Raw genomic sequence first — 8,984 nt, forward strand, 5'->3', positions numbered from 1 at the left:
GTATGAGTGTCTAGGAGTACACTTTGAAGTTTAGTAAACTAGCCCGCTATGCACCAAAGTTGACTAGTAATATGAGGGCCCGAGTGAGAAAATTTACATCCAGCCTTACTGATGACCTGGTACTTGAGTGCCAGGGGGCTATGTTGAATAAGAAGTTAGACTTTGCTCGACTGACCGTTCATATGCATCAAGTAGAAGAGAAGAATAAAAAGATTACTGAATCTAAAGAGAAAGACAGTTAGGCTAAAAGAGCTAGATCTGCGGATCAGCACTAGAGTCAGCCGTAGAGTGGTAAATGGGGTAATAAGTGGTCAAAGAAGAAGAAGTTTTGGAATAATGCACAGTTAGCAGCCAGTGCCCCAGCACCCAGACCACTGACAGACAGACAAACTCAGAGTTTTCAGACTCCTCATGGGTCCAAAGCTCTAGGTACACAGTCTTAGGACAGTGTAGCTCAGCAGCGGCGTACTCGTCCGCAGTGTGAAGTTTACGAAAGGAATCATCAAGGGAAGTGTTGGTTTAAGGGGATAAACTGCTATACTTGTGGCAAAGTGGGTCACCTTTAGAGAGATTGTCCATTTGCTGGAGTAAATATAAGGGGGAGAGGGCTAAGTCCCAAGCCGCCTCTACAGCTCCTTTTCCTAAAGGTGCCTCTTCAGCTGCTGTAAGCGGTCGCAACCGGTTATATTCTTTGACTAACCGCCAGGAGGCAGAAGCTTCACCAGATGTTGTCACTGGTATGTTACGAATCTTTTCTCATGATGTTTATGTATTGCTTGATCCCGGGTCCACTTTATCTTATGTGACCCCTTATGTGGCTATTGGTTTCGGGTTTGAGCCCGAAGTTATTGTAGAACCCTTCACTGTTTCTACTCCTATAGGTGATTTTGTTGTTGCTAGAAGGGTATATAGAAATTGTGTCATGTCTGTTCATAGTAGGAAAACTGTGGCAGACCTTATAGAATTGGATATGATAGATTTTGATACCATCCTTGGGATGGACTGGCTCCATTCATATTATGCCACCCTTGATTGCAGAACCTGAAAGGTCACTTTTTCTTTCATGAATGAGACACCAGTTATATAGGCAGGGAGTTCTGTGGAACCTAGAGGCCATTTTATCTCTTATCTTAGAGCCCAAAAGCTTATCTCCAAAGGTTGTATGTATCATCTAATCCAAGTAAAAGATTCAAAAGTTGGAAACCTTCCTCTGCAGTCAGTCCGTGTAGTGAATGAATTCCCAGAAGTCTTTCCCAAAGATCTCCCAGAGATACCCCCTGATAGGGAGATAGATTTTGGCATTGATGTGTTGCCAGACACTCATCCTATTTCTATTCCGCCATATAGAATGGCTCCTGCAGAACTAAAGAAGTTAAAAGAACAACTTACAGACCTCCTAGACAAAGGTTTTATTCGTCCTAGTGTTTCCCCATGGGGTGCACCTATGCTCTTCGTGCGAAAAAAGGATGGGACCCTTCAGATGTGCATAGACTACCGTCAGTTGAATACGGTCACAATTAAAAATAAATATCCTCTTCCTATGATTGATGACCTTTTTGACCAGCTTCAGGGTGCCAAGTGCTTTTCAAAAATAGATCTTCATTCGGGTTATCATCAGTTGAAAGTTAGGGAGTCAGACATACCTAAGATAGCCTTTCGAACCTGATATGGTCACTATGAATTTTTAGTCATGTCCTTCGGGTTGACGAACGCCCCTGCAGCCTTCATGGATCTTATGAATAAAGTATTTCGATAGTTTCTTGACTTGTTCATCATTGTATTTATTGATGATATTCTGATATATTCTAAGAGTAAAGAGGATCACGCCAATCACCTTTGATTTATCCTTCAGACCCTTAAGGATCATCAGCTGTATGCCAAATTTTCTAAGTGTGAATTCTGGTTAGATGCTATTCCCTTCCCAGGGCATATTGTGTCCAGTGACAGGATAAGAATGGATCCCCAGAAAGTTGAAGCAGTGAGAAAATGGCCCAGACCCACGACTCCAATCGATATTCAGAGCTTCTTGGGTTTGACGGTGTATTACAGAAGGTTCGTAGAGAGTTTTTCTTCCATAGCTTCTCCGCTTACTAAACAGACTTAGGAAAAAGATGAAGTTTGTGTGATCTGACTTGTGTGAAAATAGTTTTGAGAAATTGAAGGACAAGCTGACTATTGCTCCTGTTTTGACCCTTCTGGAGGGTGTAGATGATTTTGTGGTTTATTATGATGCGTCCCGTGTGGGAATTGGTTGTGTATTAATGCAGCGTGGTAAGTTGATAGCTTATGCATCTAGGCAGTTAAAGGTGCATGAGCATAATTACCTCACTCATGACTTACAGTTAGCAGCCATGGTGTTTGCACTTAGAATCTGGAGGCACTATCTCTATGGAGTGCATGTTGATATTTATACTGACCATAAGAGTTTACAGTTTTTTTCTCACAGAAAGAATTGAACCTCAGGTAGAAGCGTTGGATGGAGCTTTTGAAAGACTATGATATGAGTTGTCATTACCATCCAGGCAAGGCAAATATTGTAGCTGACGCCCTCAGCAGGTTGTCTATGGGAAGCCTTTCTCATGTAGAAGAAGGAAAGAAAGAGATGGTGAAGGATATTCACCGCCTTACAAATCTGGGAGTGCGACTCTTAGATTCTGAAGATGGAGGGGTGATTGTTCATGAGTTAGCTAAGTCATCTCTTTGTGCTGAAGTTAAAGAGAAGCAAGTTGAAGATCCCATCTTGATGTAAATCAAGAAAGATGTGGGTCAACAAAAGGTTATATCGTTTAAAATTGGTGGCAATGGTATTCTGAGATTTCAGGGTAGGTTGTGCATTCCGAATGTCGATGGGCTACAGGAAAGAATCCTTAATGAGGTGCATACTTCGAGGTATGTCATTAACCCAGGCTCTACTACGATGTACTATGATCTAAAAACCTTGTATTGGTGGAATAACATAAAACGTGATGTAGCTGATTTTGTGTCCAAGTGTTTGAACTGTCAATAAGTGAAGGTAAAACACATGAGGTCGGGTGGTACTTCCCAAGAGATAGCCCTGCTTTTATGGAAATGGGAGATGATAAACATGGACTTTATTACAGGACTTTCGAGATCCCGAAACCAGTATGATTCTATATGGGTCATTGTAGATCGGTTGACCAAGTCAACCCATTTTTTTTCTGTGAGGACTAATTATTCGGGAGAGTTTTATGCTAAGATTTACATTGAGGAGATAGTTCGATTGCATAGGGCACCAGTTTCCATTATATCCGATAGAGGTACGCAATTTTTATCTCAGTTTTGGAGGTCCTTTAAGAAGGGTTTAGGTACACAAGTGAATTTAAGCACAACTTTCCACCCTCAGATGGATAGAAAAGCTGAGCATACCATTTAGACCCTCAAAGATATGTTGAGGACATGCGTCATTGATTTCAAAGGTAATTGGGTAGATCACCCGCCACTGGTTGAATTTGCTTGCAATAATAGCTACTATACCAGCATCAAGATGGCTCCTTTTGAGGCTTTGTATGAGAGAAGATGTAGGTCTCTGATAGGATGGTATGAAGTGGGTGAGACTTAGTTATATGGGCCTGATCTTGTTCATTAGGCAATGAAGAAAGTGAAAATCATTAGAGAAGGACTCAAGACTGCTCAGAGTCGTCAGAAGTCCTATCCTGATGTTCGGAGAAGAGAACTAGAGTTTGAAATTGGTGATTGGGTGTTTCTCAAGGTTTCTCCTATGAAAGGAGTTATGTGGTTTGGAAAAAGGGGTAAATTAAGCCCTCGTTATGTAGGGCCATATCAGATTTTAAAGAAGATTGGTACAGTTGCATATGAGTTAGAATTGCCTGCAAGTTTGGGTTTCGTTCATCCGGTATTCCATGTATCCATGTTGAAGAAATGCATTGGAGATCACTCTATGGTATTGCCAGTAGAGGGTATCAAAGTGACAGACTCCTTGTCTTATGAAGAAGAGCCCGTTGAAATTTTAGATCGCCAAGTTCGAAAGCTGAGGAGCAAGGAGATAGCCTCAGTAAAGGTACTGTGGAGGAATCAGAAAGTCGAAGAAGCAACTTGGGAGTCAGAAGATGACATGAGAATTAGATATCCCAATTTGTTTGCTTTGATAGAGGAGGAGATAGAAGGTATTATTCCTATCTTATCTTTCCTAGTCCGTTATTATGCTTGAAATCGTGTCTGTCTGTGTCCCGCATCATCATTCGGGGATGAATGATCCAAAGGGGGGATAATGTAACGCCCCGTATTTTGGGCTAGAATAAAAACCATGATTTTGATGCGTTGCTAATCCTGAAGCCATAAAATCCTATGCCAATACGGCATGTAAATTATTTTGTAGCATGTGAATCCGCTCAATCTTGAATTTAGACCATAGAGGTCCTTCGACTCAAGGACGAGTTGAAACTATTTCGATCGACTAAGTTTTAGTAGACGTTATGAAGTGTGTCAGCTTCCATCGACCATAACTCTCTATGTATGTTGAATTAGGAAGCCTAATATGTGTCAAATGATAGGTATTCGAGTTAGCTTTCCAACGATACCAATTTGGCTAAAATCCAACACCCGAGCAATAAGTTATGGCCTTTCAAAGTGATAAGCGACGCCTAATCAATCACCCATGGCCATTGGAAAGTATAGGCGATAGCCTAGGCGGCGCCTATGTAAAGATAGGCGATGGGATAGGTGGAGCCTATGTGAAGATAGGCGATGGGATGGGCGGTGCCTATGTAAGGAATTCTGGTGAATTAAACACTCCGTGTTAAGGATAAAGTGGTCCTTTTCCACCCTTACTTAGCCCTAAAACACGAGATTTAGTTCCAAGGACCCCAAAATACTTATTGTTTCATCAAAAGTGCTCAAGAACTCTCCTTAGGGTTTCAAAATAAAAACCCAAATAGTTCAAGATTTGACCATAGGTTTTCAAAGATAATTACATATTTGGAATCACCAATCGCAAGCTTCAAGAAACACTTATTATCCTTGGAAATAGAGGTACGTGGGGTTATCCAAAAATCTCATGGGTGTAGTTTTTATGAACATGCATGCTTTTAAATGGGGGTTTTTCAATCAAATGCTAATATCTTGCTTTCAATACGATTTCTAAGTTGTTTTCTTTATGTCATGGGAATTGTTTGCCTATATACTTCAATGGTTGAAACCATGCATATGTGATTTGAGATTTTCCATGGAAGTGTGATAAATATGAATGATAAATTATTTTCAAATTCCTATGATAATGTTTCGATACTCCATATTATATTGTGATCAACAAAAGAGAGCATGAATTTGAAACAAATATTGTTCACTACTTGTAAATGATGAAGCACCTTGGTTTTTACATGATTATGCATATGTGGATGTGATATTGATGACTTGCAAGTCGGGTATGATGATACCCTACAGAATATGATATTCAATTGAATAAGATAAAATTTGAATGCATTGATTTTACATGAGAAAGGTGGATGCCCGAAGAAGGCATTTGAGACATAAGCGGCTCATCGCTGGAAGAACGTGTTTGCCGACACAAAATATCGGTACCATGCTTTGTGGTCTTGCGTACCTGATATTATACTATCCTAAATTGGGATTATGGTTAGGAGCCATGCTTTGTGGTCTTGTGCACTACCATATTTGATTTGGGTCGAGACACCATGCTTTGTGGTCTTGTGTCTCTCTCCCTCACTTATACTCTAATCTCGGCGGCAACCGAGGTTTGACAGTTGGTGTAAATTATGTAGGGTATTCCACCTAGCTCAGTTGTATTTCATTATTTTTGATAAAAACTATTGCATTACACCCATGTGCTTTCAAATGATTTGATACGAAATTTCTTTATAATGGGTCTCAACTATATTTTGTAAAAATATTATGTTTTGCTTTGATATGTCTGCATTCCAGTACTTTTGTGCTGACCCCCTCCCCTCTCCAACCTCTCAGGTTCAGAGGCCCAGTCTAGGGGTCAAGAGAATCAGTAGAACTTTCAGACAAAGCTGTATAGACAACTGGTGAGCCTTCTATGTTTTGGAAGGTCTTATGTCCTGCATTCCTTTTATCTTATATTTAGTTTTTGGGTCTACTAGGGGCCTTGTCCCCGTTTTCAGATAGACATTGTTTCAGTCATTTGTTAGAGATTTTTGTAGATAGTTGTTCAGAGGATAGTTGATGTTAAGAGAACCTTATCTCCCCGTTATTGTCTCTTTTCATATTTATGACCATGTTTCTGAATTATTGTGTTTTTACGCATTTCTTTGATCATATGAATTAGGTGCATGATTACCAGATGGATAGGGGTGTTTCGGGCCTCAATGGTTTGAAATGCTCGTCATGGCCAGGCCCTGGTTTGGGTCGTGACACTTTTTTGCCTCCCTTTCACCTCAGCAGTCACCTATTCACTTTACATTTTTTCATCTTCCCCTCGGTTCATTCATCCCTCCCTCATTTATCTATCTCTTTATTTTCTTCTCCACTTCTTTAAAATCCTTATGCAGATTTTATCTCTACCAAATGACCAGAACTCATTTCATGGCTAATCTCTTCAAAATCCTTCCTGACCTCCACTCTGATAAATCCTCTTCCCACTCTCAACAGTCAACTCTTATTAGAAAATACTCTGCCCCAAGCCTTATTTTATCCATCAAGAAACCTCGCTCAATCTTTTTAGATCCCTTTCCTCCAGAAAACATGCATAAGTTTTGGACTGGCTCGCAAAAAGACAAGTTCACTGCTTTCATGAATTGCTCTATTGTACTTGGGCATTCTATGAATCTCTGCTAATTAAAGGAAGAACATTGCAATGTAAGTTCCTTTTTATGTTTCAAAACTTATCTCTGGTTTTCCGCCTTTGTAGACTTATAGTGTATAAGGTCCCCGTTCGCATGTTCTATACAAATCTTTGCCTGTCTCCCGACAGTGTTAAGTTAGAAACTCTCGTGCTGGGCCTAAAATTATTCTCAATGACTTTCTGTTTAAAAAGTTTTTTTGATACAAAGTTCTCTGGAGCATTTCCTTTTATGAATGGCTCTAGGACTGAAGATTTTAAAGTCATCTTTGAGAAGGCGAAAGGTTTTGTTTGACCCAAACACTGTGTCATCTAGTTTTGGTCCACTATCTCCCTATTTTAAGTATCATATTTTGAATCACATCATCGCCACCACACTAATCCCCAGAAAATGCTCCCTTAGTAACATAACCTGTCGTAATTTTTTATTCTATACTGCATGGTGAAAAAGTACAAGATTAATTGGGCGACTTGGTTTCGCGAATATATGCTTGAAAGTGATACATATGCTTATGCCTCCACCAGCCTGCCTTATGGGATGCTAATCACCTAGATCCTCTAATATTACTCCATTGACCTGTCTGCATACCCAACGATGGAAATATCTGCCACCTATGATTCAAAGACCTTTGCCAGTATGTGATACATCTTAGTAGACAATGAATGGTGCAAAAAAGACTCATCTAGAGCAAAATCAAATCTCCCTAAGGTAATAAAGGAAGTTTCTAACCCCATGCTTACGGTGTTAAAAGAATCGGAGGAACTCAAGGACCGTTTGAAGACTATAGAGGAAGGATTGATGCTGCCTTAGGAGTCGACTTTCAAATTGCTACAACTTAGAAAGGAAACAAGCATTGATTTAAGTAAGGTAAAGATGACTATTGATGGACTTAAGCAGGAGGGTGTCAAATAGTTCCCTGTAGTGTTTTCACGAGTGGAATCCCTCAAAACTAAAGTAAACTCCTCAAACAACGACTTTGCTATATCTGTCCAAAACTCCTATTCCTCTTTCTCTAAAAATGTTGAGAAATCCTATAAACAATTCTGTCACAACATGCATAATACACTCATGTATTTTCTTGCCAAATAGTAAACTGATGACTGCTATTCAAAAGGGGGTCCTGTCCCCCTTTTTGGGTCTTAAGATGATATTACACACTATCTGCCACACTTTTTTTCTTTTTATTTTCTTAAAAAATTTTCCTATTCATATTTTATGTGCCTACTTGGTTCTATTTTGCTTGTATGTATGTCGTTCTTTTTTCCTTTTGATTGAGAAAGCAGGAACGACAAAGGCACCTTCAAGTTAGGGGGAGCAAGTCGACTTGAAAAGATAAGAGTCAACTAGTGCTCCAAATCAGAAGGGTCAGCAAGTCGGCTGCAAAAATATGAAAGTCAACTAATGTTTATTACTTATCATTATCAAACAGGGGGAGATTGTTAGCTCCACACTCTCAATATATTTTTTAATAAAAATAAACTAATAAATAAATATCTTGCAGGATACACCAAATATACAAAAGATTTAAAAATATGTTGAGATCCCTATGGAATCAATCCAAGATATCCAAGAATATCTCGCAAAAGGAAGCAAGCATCCAATCACAAGATGGCCAACGTTAAACTTGGAAATAGTATCAATCATAGATCTTACTGACTCCCTAAATATAAGGTAGGCGAATCAATCACCACAAAAGCAAAAGGATAGAAGACCATATCTCCTACACGGACATATTTGACATGGAAGTGTGTGGCTATGATAAGAAGGCTGCTGTGTATGAACATATCTGATATGGACATACTATACTGTGTCATCCCTCAGTCAAGGAATCAATTCAAATCCTTTATTGGGAAGAAATCTCCTGGGTTTCCTTATGAATAAAAGAAATCGGAGCAGATGAAGAATATAAAAGAAAAGGATTAAAGATTGACGCACACACACAACTTCAAGGGAATATCTTAGCGTGTCTCAATCTTAGTCTCATAAAAGCTTTGTACTTCTTAAGTTTACAATAGTTACACAAGAGTAAGATCGAGTCAACTTAGTCATACCAATTGAGACAATGTCATAAGATTTGAAAATCAAAATAAGTTTTAGAACTAGTTCACTACTGTTGTACTCAGAATTAACTTTGAAAAGATCTAAGGAAACATTGAAACCCAAGGAGACTGAAAGTAGGCACCA

The sequence above is a fragment of the Capsicum annuum genome, chromosome 1 (assembly GCF_002878395.1).
Source record: "Capsicum annuum cultivar UCD-10X-F1 chromosome 1, UCD10Xv1.1, whole genome shotgun sequence".
Classification (NCBI taxonomy): Eukaryota; Viridiplantae; Streptophyta; class Magnoliopsida; order Solanales; family Solanaceae; genus Capsicum; species Capsicum annuum.